Consider the following 12,529-nt stretch of genomic DNA (forward strand, 5'->3'; position numbering starts at 1 on the left):
AAAAATTAGAATAGCTCTTATCAGTAACAAATGCAAAATCAAATAGAATTCTGAAGAAACAGGAGAAAACTGATGTTTTACTGCAGAAACTTAATTTCAGTGACAAATGCTTACCAAAATGAAAATCAAGCTTAGCTTTGCTATCTGTTATATTTCAGAAGAGGGAATTAATAACAGGTAAGGATATACAAATAGAGCCAACCCTTAGGGTCTAGTTCTTAAGATTCATCACTTTTACACTGCAACTCAGGTTCCTTTCCTGGTCAGGGAACCACATCATCCATCTGTTGGTTGTCATACTGTGGCAGCCATGTGTTGTTGTAATGCTGAAAGCTATGCCCAGGTATTTCAAGTCATAGCAGGGTCCACTGGAGCTTCCAGATTCAGACCAGGAAGAAGGGCCTGACCCCTGTTCCTGAAAAAAATTGGCCAGGAGAATCCTATGAATAGCATCAGAGCATTGTCTAATAGAGCACTGGAAGGTGAGAGGATGGTGCAAAAAGACTAGGGAGGGTTCTGCTCTGCTGTATACAGTCACTAGGAGTCAGGCATTGACAGTATTAACAACAAATATACAAATATTATCCTTTTCCAAAGCTAATTGTCCAAAATTTATTGTAGACAATCTATAATCTCTGTTGTTGATGCTCTTTCTTTGTTCTTGTTACACTAAGGATAAGTTTATTATATAAATTCCCAGATAATTATCTGAGAGAAATATACACTGAGTTTCTTTTTTTTTTTTTTTTTTTTTTTTTAAGATTTTATTTTTTCCTTTTTCTCCCCAAAGCCCCCCCGGTACATAGTTGTATATTCTTCGTTGTGGGTCCTTCTAGTTGTGGCATGTGAGATGCTGCCTCAGCGTGGTCTGATGAGTAGTGCCATGTCCGCGCCCAGGATTCGAACCAACGAAACACTGGGCCGCCTGCAGCGGAGCGCGCAAACTTAACCACTCGGCCACGGGGCCAGCCCCTACACTGAGTTTCTTAATGTGTAGCAAACAAAATATTATTATCAAATTGAATGCTGACACAGTATTTTCCATCAAAAGGTTACCTCTGCAATTCTTTTTAGATTCAGTGGTAGGAGACAAGAGAGATGGGATAGCTGGCACAACACCATCAGATCACCTCCAGACACGTCTTAGGTGTATGGAATAAAGTATCTTTACGTTAAAATAAACCAACAAACACCACAGATTCAAGAGAGAATAAGGTTGTGGGAGAGCACAATATGATTTGTTTGTTAAATGTATAGATAGATATCGTGTCCGAAATTTTTGCACGTGCAAAATTATAATTCTCTTGCTATTTCTATTTCAAATTTAAAAGCTTCAGTAAGGCAGAATGAGTTGCTACAACCCAAATATGAAACCACATTAAAAAATCATTAAGAACATGCTAATAGCAATAACTACTGGTACCTATAACTCTGCATTCGTTGTTACCAGGCTCTTTGAAATAAACCTATATATGTGCATTATCTCATTTAATTCACACAACACAAGAATATAAATATGTTGTAGGAATTTTATAACTAGTAATTGGTGGGCTAACAACCAACCAACAATCAACTAACCAACTAAATGAGCAAATAAAACACATAAAGCAAAACAATAAAACCATACCATTAACCAATATCCTTTGAGTAACTTATTCTCATTGAGTCTCAATTTTCTTATCAGACATAGAAGTAATTATGTCCATCCTCTGGGACACTCCCGCAGAATAATGAGATCATTATTTTCAAAACGCCTAGCATAGTTCTTGGCACGGAGAATGCTAACGACTGTTAACACTCTCCCCAACTCGTTTCTCTATAGAAGTAAAACAAAGTGATCAAACTTTAACAAATTAAAACTATAAGTAATATTTTAAAAAGTCAAAACAGGTTTTAAAAATTTTTAAAGGAAAGACATAAGCTGGAAAAGATGCCAGAACTATGATTATTGTTCTAAGATCCTACTTCAACATTTTCCTTGCCATTTTCAGGATATATTCCTCAGAGGGGTGACAAAAAGTCTTTTCCACATGTGCTTCTTACGTGATGGCTGTTACTGTCTTCTATGGGACTCTTCATGTATTTGCAACTGCGGACCAATCACCCATTGGATACTAATAAAAGGGCCTCAGTATTCTACATTCTGGCAATGCCAATACTGAATCCCCTCATTTACAGCCTAAGGAACAAGGGCATGAAGGATGCATTGACAAGATTCCTGATTACCCATGTCAATCATTCTGACTACTGTAAATTTAAAATAACTTTCTTTATTTAAAAGTTTTTTTTTTACTCTCAGAGATACTACTGTTAAGTGACGAGGCAATGAATAGTTAAAAATTCCATTAATTTTGATGGAAAATTTCTAAACTTTTTTTATCCCAACCTCAAATACCCAATTTTCCCTACAGAAAAAATGCATTAATTGACCAAAGAAAACACACTTATATAGGTAATAAACAATAATTTGAATATAAACACATTTTGAAATAAAATGTATGATGCTGAAAGGTTTTGATAATTTCTCACAGAGAAGAGAAAGCCTGATAGCTGGTGGTAGAGTTATGTGAGAACCACTTCTTGGAAAGTGGTGGAGTCAGATTGTCTTCCTTGCCACAGATAATTTTCATTCAACTATTAAAAAATTTACTTTTTGCAGCATTTATCCATCAATTTATCGATCTTTTTGAACCCATTTTAATCTTGTGCTTAAAATAAATTTATATCACAGAAAAAAATAGCTTTTAATGGAAAATAAAAACTAAACAAAACATGACTAAATATACATGGAAATAGGACATGTAGCAAAAAAGATTGAAAATTAAATTCTACATTTTATTCCTGTCACTTGCTGCATGTACACACAGCAAAATTCGATTTTCATCCTAATGTGACACACAATTATTTTTTTCATGTAATGTTCTTGTACTAAAAATTGTTGTGTAGAGCTGCTTGTCTCTTATGAAGTGATGACAACCTACATCTGCATCTTTTAGCATTTATATTTAATGTGTTTTGGAGTGGAACATTATTAGACAAAAAAAAAGTCATTGTCCTCAAAGTGACACCAACTCTCAAAGGCACTCATAACTAAAAATAAAGTTAACAGTCATTATGTTCCATATCTCTGTCTGTACATGTAAATCACTACTAACATACAATGGAGTGAGGAAAAGTGAGCCTGACATGCAAAGTAAAGATAACAGAAATTGGCACAATTTCAGAATTTTTTTATTTCAAAAGTAAAAGTGAGAAATTTTAAGGTTTCAAATGGAGATTTTCTTGTCCCTTAAGGTCTAGCGAAATCTGCTTTGAGCAGCTAAGGCCTCCTCCCTGGAAGTCCACAGGCCTTCACTCTGGTTGTCTATCTTGTCATAGGTCACACCTATCATCTCTGCTGTCTGAAGGGCTATTTCCACAAGCCATCTCAACAAAAATGAAAAAGTCCTTTCAGATAAATCATGCAAGACAAACACACAGTGGTGAGCAAATGGCTTACAGATGAAGAGGCTGTGATACCACACCTAACTGCAAAGAGGATGAGGAATAGTCTAGCCATGCGACCAGGAGGAAAAACAAGACATGGAGATCAGCCAGGCTACCCCTGCTGCAGAATGCGTGTCAGATTGTTTTCATCACTTTAACAACTCTTTCATGAGCATTATCCAAAACTAACAATCTTATTACTATTATAGACACATTCAAGTATTAAAACTATATTAAAATCATGTGTTTATCTGTCTCTGTTATAATCTCTGAACTATTTGGATGACATGAATTTGCTTAGTGTATTTTCTATTTAAAATCCAGACCAGTCTTTGGATTATTTTAAAAAAATCATATGTTAAGACAACAAAAACAATTTTAGTTCTATAAAGTTAAATCTGATTTAGTTATTTTTTGCAAACTCTTACTAGATGTATAAGCAATACATATTTATAAGTTGGATATCTAGAGTATGAAATTCTTGTGTTCTGATGGTGAATGTATATAGATAAAACAAATATTGAAATGTATCCATATTTATTTAAGTAAATTAAACATACTTATTTTTCCCATATCAGGGGCCCACTCTAGGAGATAGTTCACGGAGGTGTTCATTCATGGATCAGTGAGGACCATACACAAAGTTCTGAATTGTGATACATGTAGAACTGAAGAGTTGGTAACTAACTAAATGCCTGTTACAATGGGAACAAGCATATAATAAATGGAAGTAGACCCAGATAATAAGAACAAAAGTCAGCAAAATATTGGTAATAATATGAATATAGTTTAAAAACATGCAGTTGAGTGAGAAACTTTAGGTATCAAAATGAATTATGTAACAACATATGTGTGCACATTAAAACATGTATTATATTGACTTTATAAGGCTGTATTCCTTTTTAAGGGAAAATAGCAACCTTGTAGAGGAAGTACCCATGTGGGAAGGGAAATTGAAGTGAGGTTGGGGAATGAGGACTGATGATGATTATGGGATATGGAATTAGGTTATCATTTACTCCCATAAGTCACAAAAAAGAATTAAAAATAAGTAATGCACATATTCATAATATTTATTCCTTCTGAGTCTTTTAAAACACTATAAACATGTTTAAAGTGTTTTGTCTTTATCTTTAAACATAAAGCTTGGGAAGAAGATATTGTAGTAAACAGTGAATGTTGAAGTAATTTGTGGGTGATTAAAGCATGTATCCAACAAACACACTTACATACAGATATTTGAGTGCATGAAATAAAAATAATAACAAAAGAAAGCAAGTGAATTTTACATAAAATAATATTTCCTCAAAGGTACCCTAGATAATTAACAAAGACCAGCGGCACAATTTCCTGTTCTCAGATGCATTGGGAATAACAAAGAAATTGCATTCAAGTCTCCAGCAGAGTGTCTCAAAGGGGAAAGACACTGGTATATTCTTCCAGTTGCAGTTAGATTATTAATCATATGAGGGAACCAGAACTCATTCCTCATTTTAGGTGAGTAGATGGCACTCATTATCATAATTACCAAATGACTATTTTAGGTTCCTGTTTTCAGCTTAAATTATAGAAAATAGTCACCAATGCCAGAATTAGTACATTATAGCACAAGTATTAATAATCTCTTTTCATAAATCTTTTCTGAATAATGATATGTTTTACCACTATTATTATGTTCTTTGTGGATAGTAAGGGATCTCATTTCTATTTGTTATTATTTCTATATTTATGCCAGGTTTCCAAACAATAAACATTCTGAAGGAGGATTAAGCATTTTTTGAAAGCTACACCAAGAATGTTGTCTAAACAAAGATATTGATGGTCATGTCAGGGTTATTGATGCCTTGTGAGTGTCTTTGCCTCAGACAGTAATAGTTTCTGATAATGTAGGATTATCATTATGTCTTATTATCATATATCCATAGAGTGTCATTTGTGCTATAGATGTGTGTGGCCTCATTTTACTAATATCACACAAGAGACTGGGATTGTCAGAGTGTAAATTCCCCCAAGAGCAGACCCTGAGGCAAGGAGGGTCTTTATGATGCTAATTGGGTAGATGATTCCAGGAAGCAAAAATGCAGAAATACAGAATATGAGACCAAGAAGGGAGAAAGCTAATAAAGTGTGCAATGAAGTATAGATAACTGCTATAAGCGGTTAAGTTTCCATTGCTCAAGATGCTGTGAAGTATCCTTCAGACATCCTCTAGGAATTATGTCATGGAAGACCAGGAACCCTTGAGTGTTTATCCGTTGATTCCTGACCCTCACTGGTCGAGTATTGTTCCTTGACAGATGAAATCTCAGGCACTTCCAAACTACCTTGCATATGATCTGAGCAAGCTCTCATTGCCCTCAGGAAAAGAAACAAAATTCTTGAGATGGGACTGCCAGCATGCCAGAAAAAGCCTACCATGGCTGTAGGTCAAGTCAGATATGGTCCAGAGTGATGAGGGATGGGAAGACAGATATGTCTGATATAGTGATATTTGTGATACTAAGATGATGGCAAAGCCAAAATAATATAAAATAAACTTTTTGACTTAGGCTAATCTGTCCACACCACCACAATACTAGGATGTCTTTGTCCCTACTACCTTTGTGTTAAATTTGTTTTCATTTGGATAGTGAGGCTAAAGGCTTGGAAATATCTCCTAATACATTCTTAGTGGGGGAAAAGCTAAGTTTAAAACCAGTACTATTCAAGGATCAGGGACAACCAATCCTTAGAAGAATTATTAATTGGGTATGTGTATTCTTCTTTCATTATTGATTAACTTGCCATACGTAAATACTTCATTGTTTAAGGTTTGCATATTCCCTCGCCTCTCTCGTAACACATCTAAATGCATTAAGGAAATTTTTCTTATTGATCTGTTATTCTTTATGTTATAAATTGCACATACCATAAGTGAATAGGGAAAATTATTTTTGGAAGGATGAGAAGAGGAGGATAGGAGACCTTCCCAGACCTCTGCACAGGTCCCAGTTATACGCTGCAGGTACAACACAAACCATCTCACGCAACCCATAGAATTTTGCTCACATGTTTGAGAGTCTGTCTTAGTGGCATACAATTATAATGAAGAAGTACAGTTTTAAAAAATCTTCAAGGATCATGACAAGCGACATTATGTTTTGGGGATTGGCATGGAATCCCACAGCTGGCGAGTATAATACTGCACATCTTAAGTTAGAAAATTTTGGTATTCACTAAGTAGCATTGGCCAAGCAGTACATTTTTTCAGATTCAAAATTTGAAATTAGAAAAGATTTATATTGATTTTATAACCTTTACTAACACCACACAATTGCAGATTTAGCATTCTTTTATGGAGATAAAGCAGTATATTTTACACAATAAGGAAGGGAAACATAACTGCTCGTGGCCTCACTAGCTGTGTTGGATGAAAAAATATGGATGTCTCTCCTGTTTTATAATTTTAAAACAATATGTGTATACATTTCTGCTGAAGCTAACTCGCCCAAAGACTGCTGAGCCTGACACACTTTTAGAAGCATTCGAGATTCTTCGTTCTTTTGTCCTCCCTCTTTTTTTCTCTCCCTCCCTTGAATAGGAAGACAACGTTCTCAATGTGACCAACCCATTTATCTCAGTTGCGGTTATTTGCAAAATCTTATAAAATACTTAGTTGACACACAGTGTTTACATCTGCATAAGAGGACATCCTTTGGCATCACGTCCATTTCCCAAGTCCTGGTGGAGTTTTGGATTTTGTGCTTCCGTCAGGTAAGAGTCAGACTTCTTGCAAAGTTTCCCTGTTTCTTTCCAGTCAGTGCTTAGATAGGGGTGGTGAGGGGAGGAGCACATAAATTATCAACACAGTTGCATTTCAGAAGAACTTTGGGGGTTTGGAAAATAACACAGTGATGTTGGGATGAAGAGGTTAGCCAAACTGTACAAACTACTATCAAATATTCTTTACTTTGGGTATAACTTTTTTGTAGCTTAAGGCATTAGACTGCCATTTTCTTTCTTTTGTTGCTGCTAATAAATGTTTACTTTTACTTTCTCTGTAAATATTTTGTTAATATTATGAAGAGATTTTTACATAGAACAAACTTTATGAGATTTAATCTCCCAACTTAATCTTGAATTTCTATTCAGATTTTCTTGAAATATCTTTTTCACTTTATTGAGGGATATCCAGAGGATCTACTTTTTAAAGCTATAAGAGTTTAAACATTTTTTTATGACATTAAATTCTTTACCAATCTAGGATTGACTTTTATGTTGGTGAACTAAAATCCACTTTTATCAAATTCTATATAGATAATCATTTTTACAGCTCCATTTTTTGAATAGACTATTTTTACCTGACTTTCCTAACATGCCACCTCTGTCATACACCACAGTTCTATAAAACAATGGGTCTTTTTCTGAGTTCTCTGTTTTGTTCCACTGGTTTATTTGCCCATCCTTTGTTAATGACACATTGTTTCAATAATTCTAGCTTTATATGTTTTAAAACCTGGTAGTACCTCAGGTCCTTTCAAAAATTTCCTGCTTATTCTTCATAATTTGCTATATTTTTCTAAATATGTTTTAAATCAGTGTCAAATTTTACAAAATCCCCTTGATTGGAAAAGCATTGAGTAAATACGTTACTTTGAGCAGAATTCACATTTTTTATAACACTAGTTGTGCAATCCAGGAACATAGTATTTCTTCCAATTTATTTAGGTTTTCTATAATGTTTTTTAATAAAATTTTACTTATTCTTATTTTAAGAGTAGATGTAGTCTAGTTTTTATAAGACTTTCTATCAAGTTGTGGTATTTCCCTTTTATTCTTAATTTTTATTGATTTCGCACTATCTAAATGGTATTCTCCATCTATTCAAATGCTCAGATTTTTTTGTCTAAGTCAATCTGATAATATGGCAAATTACATTTATAGATTTTTCAGTATTAAACCATCCAGCCAAACATTGGATCAATCTACCTTGAACATAGTGTACTGTATTATTATACATTTTTAAAATTGATGTTAATGATATGTTAATATTGTTTAGGATATTCATTTCTATAAAAGTGAAGTGATAGGCCTGAATACATTGTTCATTTATTATATCCTTTTTTAATGTGGATTTTGCTGACCTCCCAGGATGAGTTGTAGTGAGGTATTCATTTTTTATACTCTACACTTTATAATAAATATGGATGAGTTTTTCCATGAAATTTTGGAAGCAGCTGCCTTTAAAACAACCTTAAGGGGAAAGGAGTTGGGAAACTAGAGATAAAGAAAATGTAATCTTTAAATTAAAATGCAAAATATGTTAACTCAAGACACTTGGTGTATTCTTTTCTCTTTTCTTTTTTCTTTTTTTGAGGAAGATTAGCCCTGAGCTAACATCTACCACCAATCCTCCTCTTTTTGCTGAGGAAGACTGTCCCTGAGTTAACATCTGTGACCACCTTCTCTACTTTATGTCTGGGATGCCTGCCACACATGACTTGACAAGCTGTGTGTAGGTCCTCAGCTGAGATCTGAACTGGTGAACCTCAGGCTGTCAAAGTGGAATGTGAAACCTTAACTGCTGTGCCACCTGGCTGTCCCTATTTGGTGTATTCTTGATGGAAGATGAAGTAAAGGTATAAGAATAGTATTCAAATTAAAATACAGTGCATATACTCCATTTCTGTCAATGTCATATTCCAACTGGCTTTATTTGGATCAAAGAATTATCTGTTCTATCCAATATACATTTAAACATGTAACTTTTGAGTGAATCAAAAATGAATCACACATATCTCCTCCTTGTCCCCCATCTCTTTCTTTATATTTCATCCTTATCCTTCATGCAATGATATTGTTTGCCAGCCCCTGAGCCATTTGAGACAGTATTCTCTACTTTAGAGTGATGTTTCTGTTTGTTGGATAAGTATATTCATAGTAGTTTACCAGATGGTTTTAAGTAGTACATGAAGAAATATGTTTAAATGTTTTTTCTTGTCTTTAAACATGTTAGAAAATATATAACTACAGTGTTAAACACATCATTTCAGAGATATTAGTCCAAAGATCAAAGCAAATGTGGGAACACCTGCTGATTGTTTTCTCACATTGAATAAATTATACATGCAGGCCTTACTTTATATATAAATAGCAAAAATCAGAAACCTCAAAAATCAGCACGCAAGTACTGAAGATTCAGATACACTGTATTTACGTGAATTAGAGTGGGCATGTGGAGGACTTTTGCAAGGCAGTTAAATTACTTTCCCTATAAAAATCATCAAACAATGTTTAAAACTCATAAAAGCATAGTGGAACGAGAACACAATTTTAAGAAATCAAGTTGATAGTGGACAGAGAATACCATTTAAATATGCAGAGTCACAATGAAGAGAAGTAAATGAAAGTCTATCGAATGAGTTAAATTATTTTCTTTGGAGATTGGAACTGAAATTGTGGGCACAAGAAGCAGAGAGCTTTTTCTTTTTATTATAATTCATTCTAAAATTTGATATGTTTTAACAAATTCTGTGTATTCTACATGAAAAACATTTAAAAAAAATATTAGGATTCCCACTCTAGGAGAAAACTTTTTCATAACACATTGTTGACAGAACCATAAAGGGACTATACACATCTTCTAATGATGATCAGTATGTGATACAAAGAATAAAATGGCTACTATATATCTTGGGTTGTAATGGTGCCTAAATAGGATCTAGATTTAGTGATGGAAAAGGGTTGTTTTAAATCACTGCTTCTAAAAAGAATTGGTTTTATCTTATACATAATGGCTTTGCATACTAAAAATATAACAGATGATATCTCCTGAAACCCAATGACTCTTCTGATGGTTCTTCCCTCAGTTATTTCTCATAATGGCCAGGATGGACAAATAAAATATAACAATGCTACAAGAATTCATTCTCATGGGAGTCACAGATCATCCTGAGCTGCAGGCTCCATTATTGGGGCTCTTCCTCATCATCTACTTGATCTCAGGGCTGGGCAACTTGAGCATGGTCATCCTCACCAAGATGGACATCAGGTTACAAACACCCATGTGCTTTTTTTTCAGGCATCTGGCTTTCATTGATCTGGGTTATTCAACAGCTGTGGGACCCAAAATGTTGGTAAGTTTTATAACAATTCAAAATACGATTCCCTATAATTGGTGTGGTACACAGCTAGCTTTCTACAGCTTCTTCATCATTTGTGAACTATTCATTTTGTCAGCAATGGCCTATAACCACTACATGGCCATCTGTAACCCTCTGCTTTACACAGTTGTCATGTCACAAAGGGTATGTTGGTGTTGGTAGCAGTCCCGTATCTCTACAGTGCCTTTCTCTCTCTGATAACTACCATAAAATTTTTTATTTCATCTTTCTGTGTAATTAGTCATTTCTACTGTGACAGTCTTCCCTTGTTAACTTTGCTGTGCTCAAGCACATGTGAAATTGAGTTGATGATACTGATCTTTTCAACATTTAATTTGGTTTCATCTCTCGTGATAGTCCTTGCGTCCTACATACTGATCCTCACGGCCATCCTTAAGATGAACTCTGCAGAGGGCAGGCACAAGGCCTTCTCCACTTGTGGATCTCACCTGACAGTGGTAATTGTATTATATGCAACTCTATTCTTTCTGTACATGCAGCCAAAGTCCAGTCATTCCTTTGATACTGATAAAATGGCTTCTGTATTTTACACATTGGTAATACCCATGCTGAATCCCATGATCTACAGCTTGAGGAACAAAGAGGTAAAAGGTGCTCTGCTTAGGCTATGGAAAAACCCACGAAACACCCTAATTAAAGTTCAATATAGAGTGTATATACAATAAACTAGATTATAGACAGCTGTTTATTATATATAATAAGCACTTAGAAAGCTGTAATGTGTAAAAGTCATGGGAAACTAGAAAAGTTTTTCTTATTTTCCATTTACAGCTGTTCAAGCAGTGATCACCCTTCTGGTACGAAGTTTGATTTCTGTCCTCAAGTTTCAGTGAAAGTGCCTGAAATCTGGACCACTATTCTCACATTGCCAAGTGCTTGTTACAACTGAAGGGAAGTCTTTCTTAATGTGTCTCCCATTAGATAATCTTTTTAAGAAGGCATTATTGTATCCTGTAATAAAATATTTTCTTTGTATCTCACAGTCTGTTTAAATACCAGTGGCCATCATGCTGGCTGGCATAGAGAAGATAGCATTTACTGTTTTATGTGCTGTGTATATAGACAGAAATGAAGAATACATCAAAATATCTAACATAGTGGTGTTTAACTCTATCTCTCTGTGATGGGTGGAATCTCAGATTTCTGTGAAATTATCATGTGAACTCGTATGTGCTTGGGGAAGTAGAAATAAAAGTGTAATTATTTTCTAGTGTTATATGGTGTACAGTAAGAATCCAAAAGAATCTTCAAGCTAAAACATTATAAATAATGAATTTTTCAAGGTCAGCATATAAGAGATCAATTATTTTCCTATATACTACAAAAAACAGGCAAAAATTAAATTTTAATCTATTAATTACACCAAAAACTCTATAAAATACTTAGGGAAAAATGTAATGAATGATTTGCATCACTTCTTTGCTAGAAAATGTAAAAACATTACTGAGTTATTTAACAAGACATAATGTAACAATATACCATGTCAATTGGGTGAACACAGAACTGTTATGATGAGGTCAGTTCTCGCTAATTTTCCTGTAGATTTAATGTGGTAGCAACAAAAATTCCAATAACATTTTTAATACTCAAATCTATATCAAAATTTGTGTGAAAATGCAAAGCATCAAGAATAGCCACAGCAATATCTTAGAAGAGGAAAGAGTACAGAAGACTTCCAATAACAGATAGTAATTCCTTTAATAAAGCTCAATGATTTAAACAACTGTGCCATCAGTATATGTATGGACAGATCAATAACATAAACAAAGAAGTCCAAATATAGACTCATGTATATAATTTCACTCTATTTAAAACAAAGTTCCACACATTGAGGTGAGGAAAGGAGGGTGTCTCAGAAAATAGACCTATTTTGATTAGGA

The 12,529-nt window shown here is 34.2% G+C and overlaps 1 pseudogene; it reads left to right on the forward strand.

The window, feature by feature from the left end:
• The first annotated feature begins 10,355 nt into the window (after positions 1 to 10,355).
• LOC139040559 (olfactory receptor 8K3-like) lies at positions 10,356 to 11,314 on the forward strand (annotated as a pseudogene).
• The last annotated feature ends 1,215 nt before the right edge of the window (positions 11,315 to 12,529 follow it).

This window comes from Equus asinus, chromosome 17, assembly GCF_041296235.1.
Source record: "Equus asinus isolate D_3611 breed Donkey chromosome 17, EquAss-T2T_v2, whole genome shotgun sequence".
Lineage (NCBI taxonomy): Eukaryota > Metazoa > Chordata > Mammalia > Perissodactyla > Equidae > Equus > Equus asinus.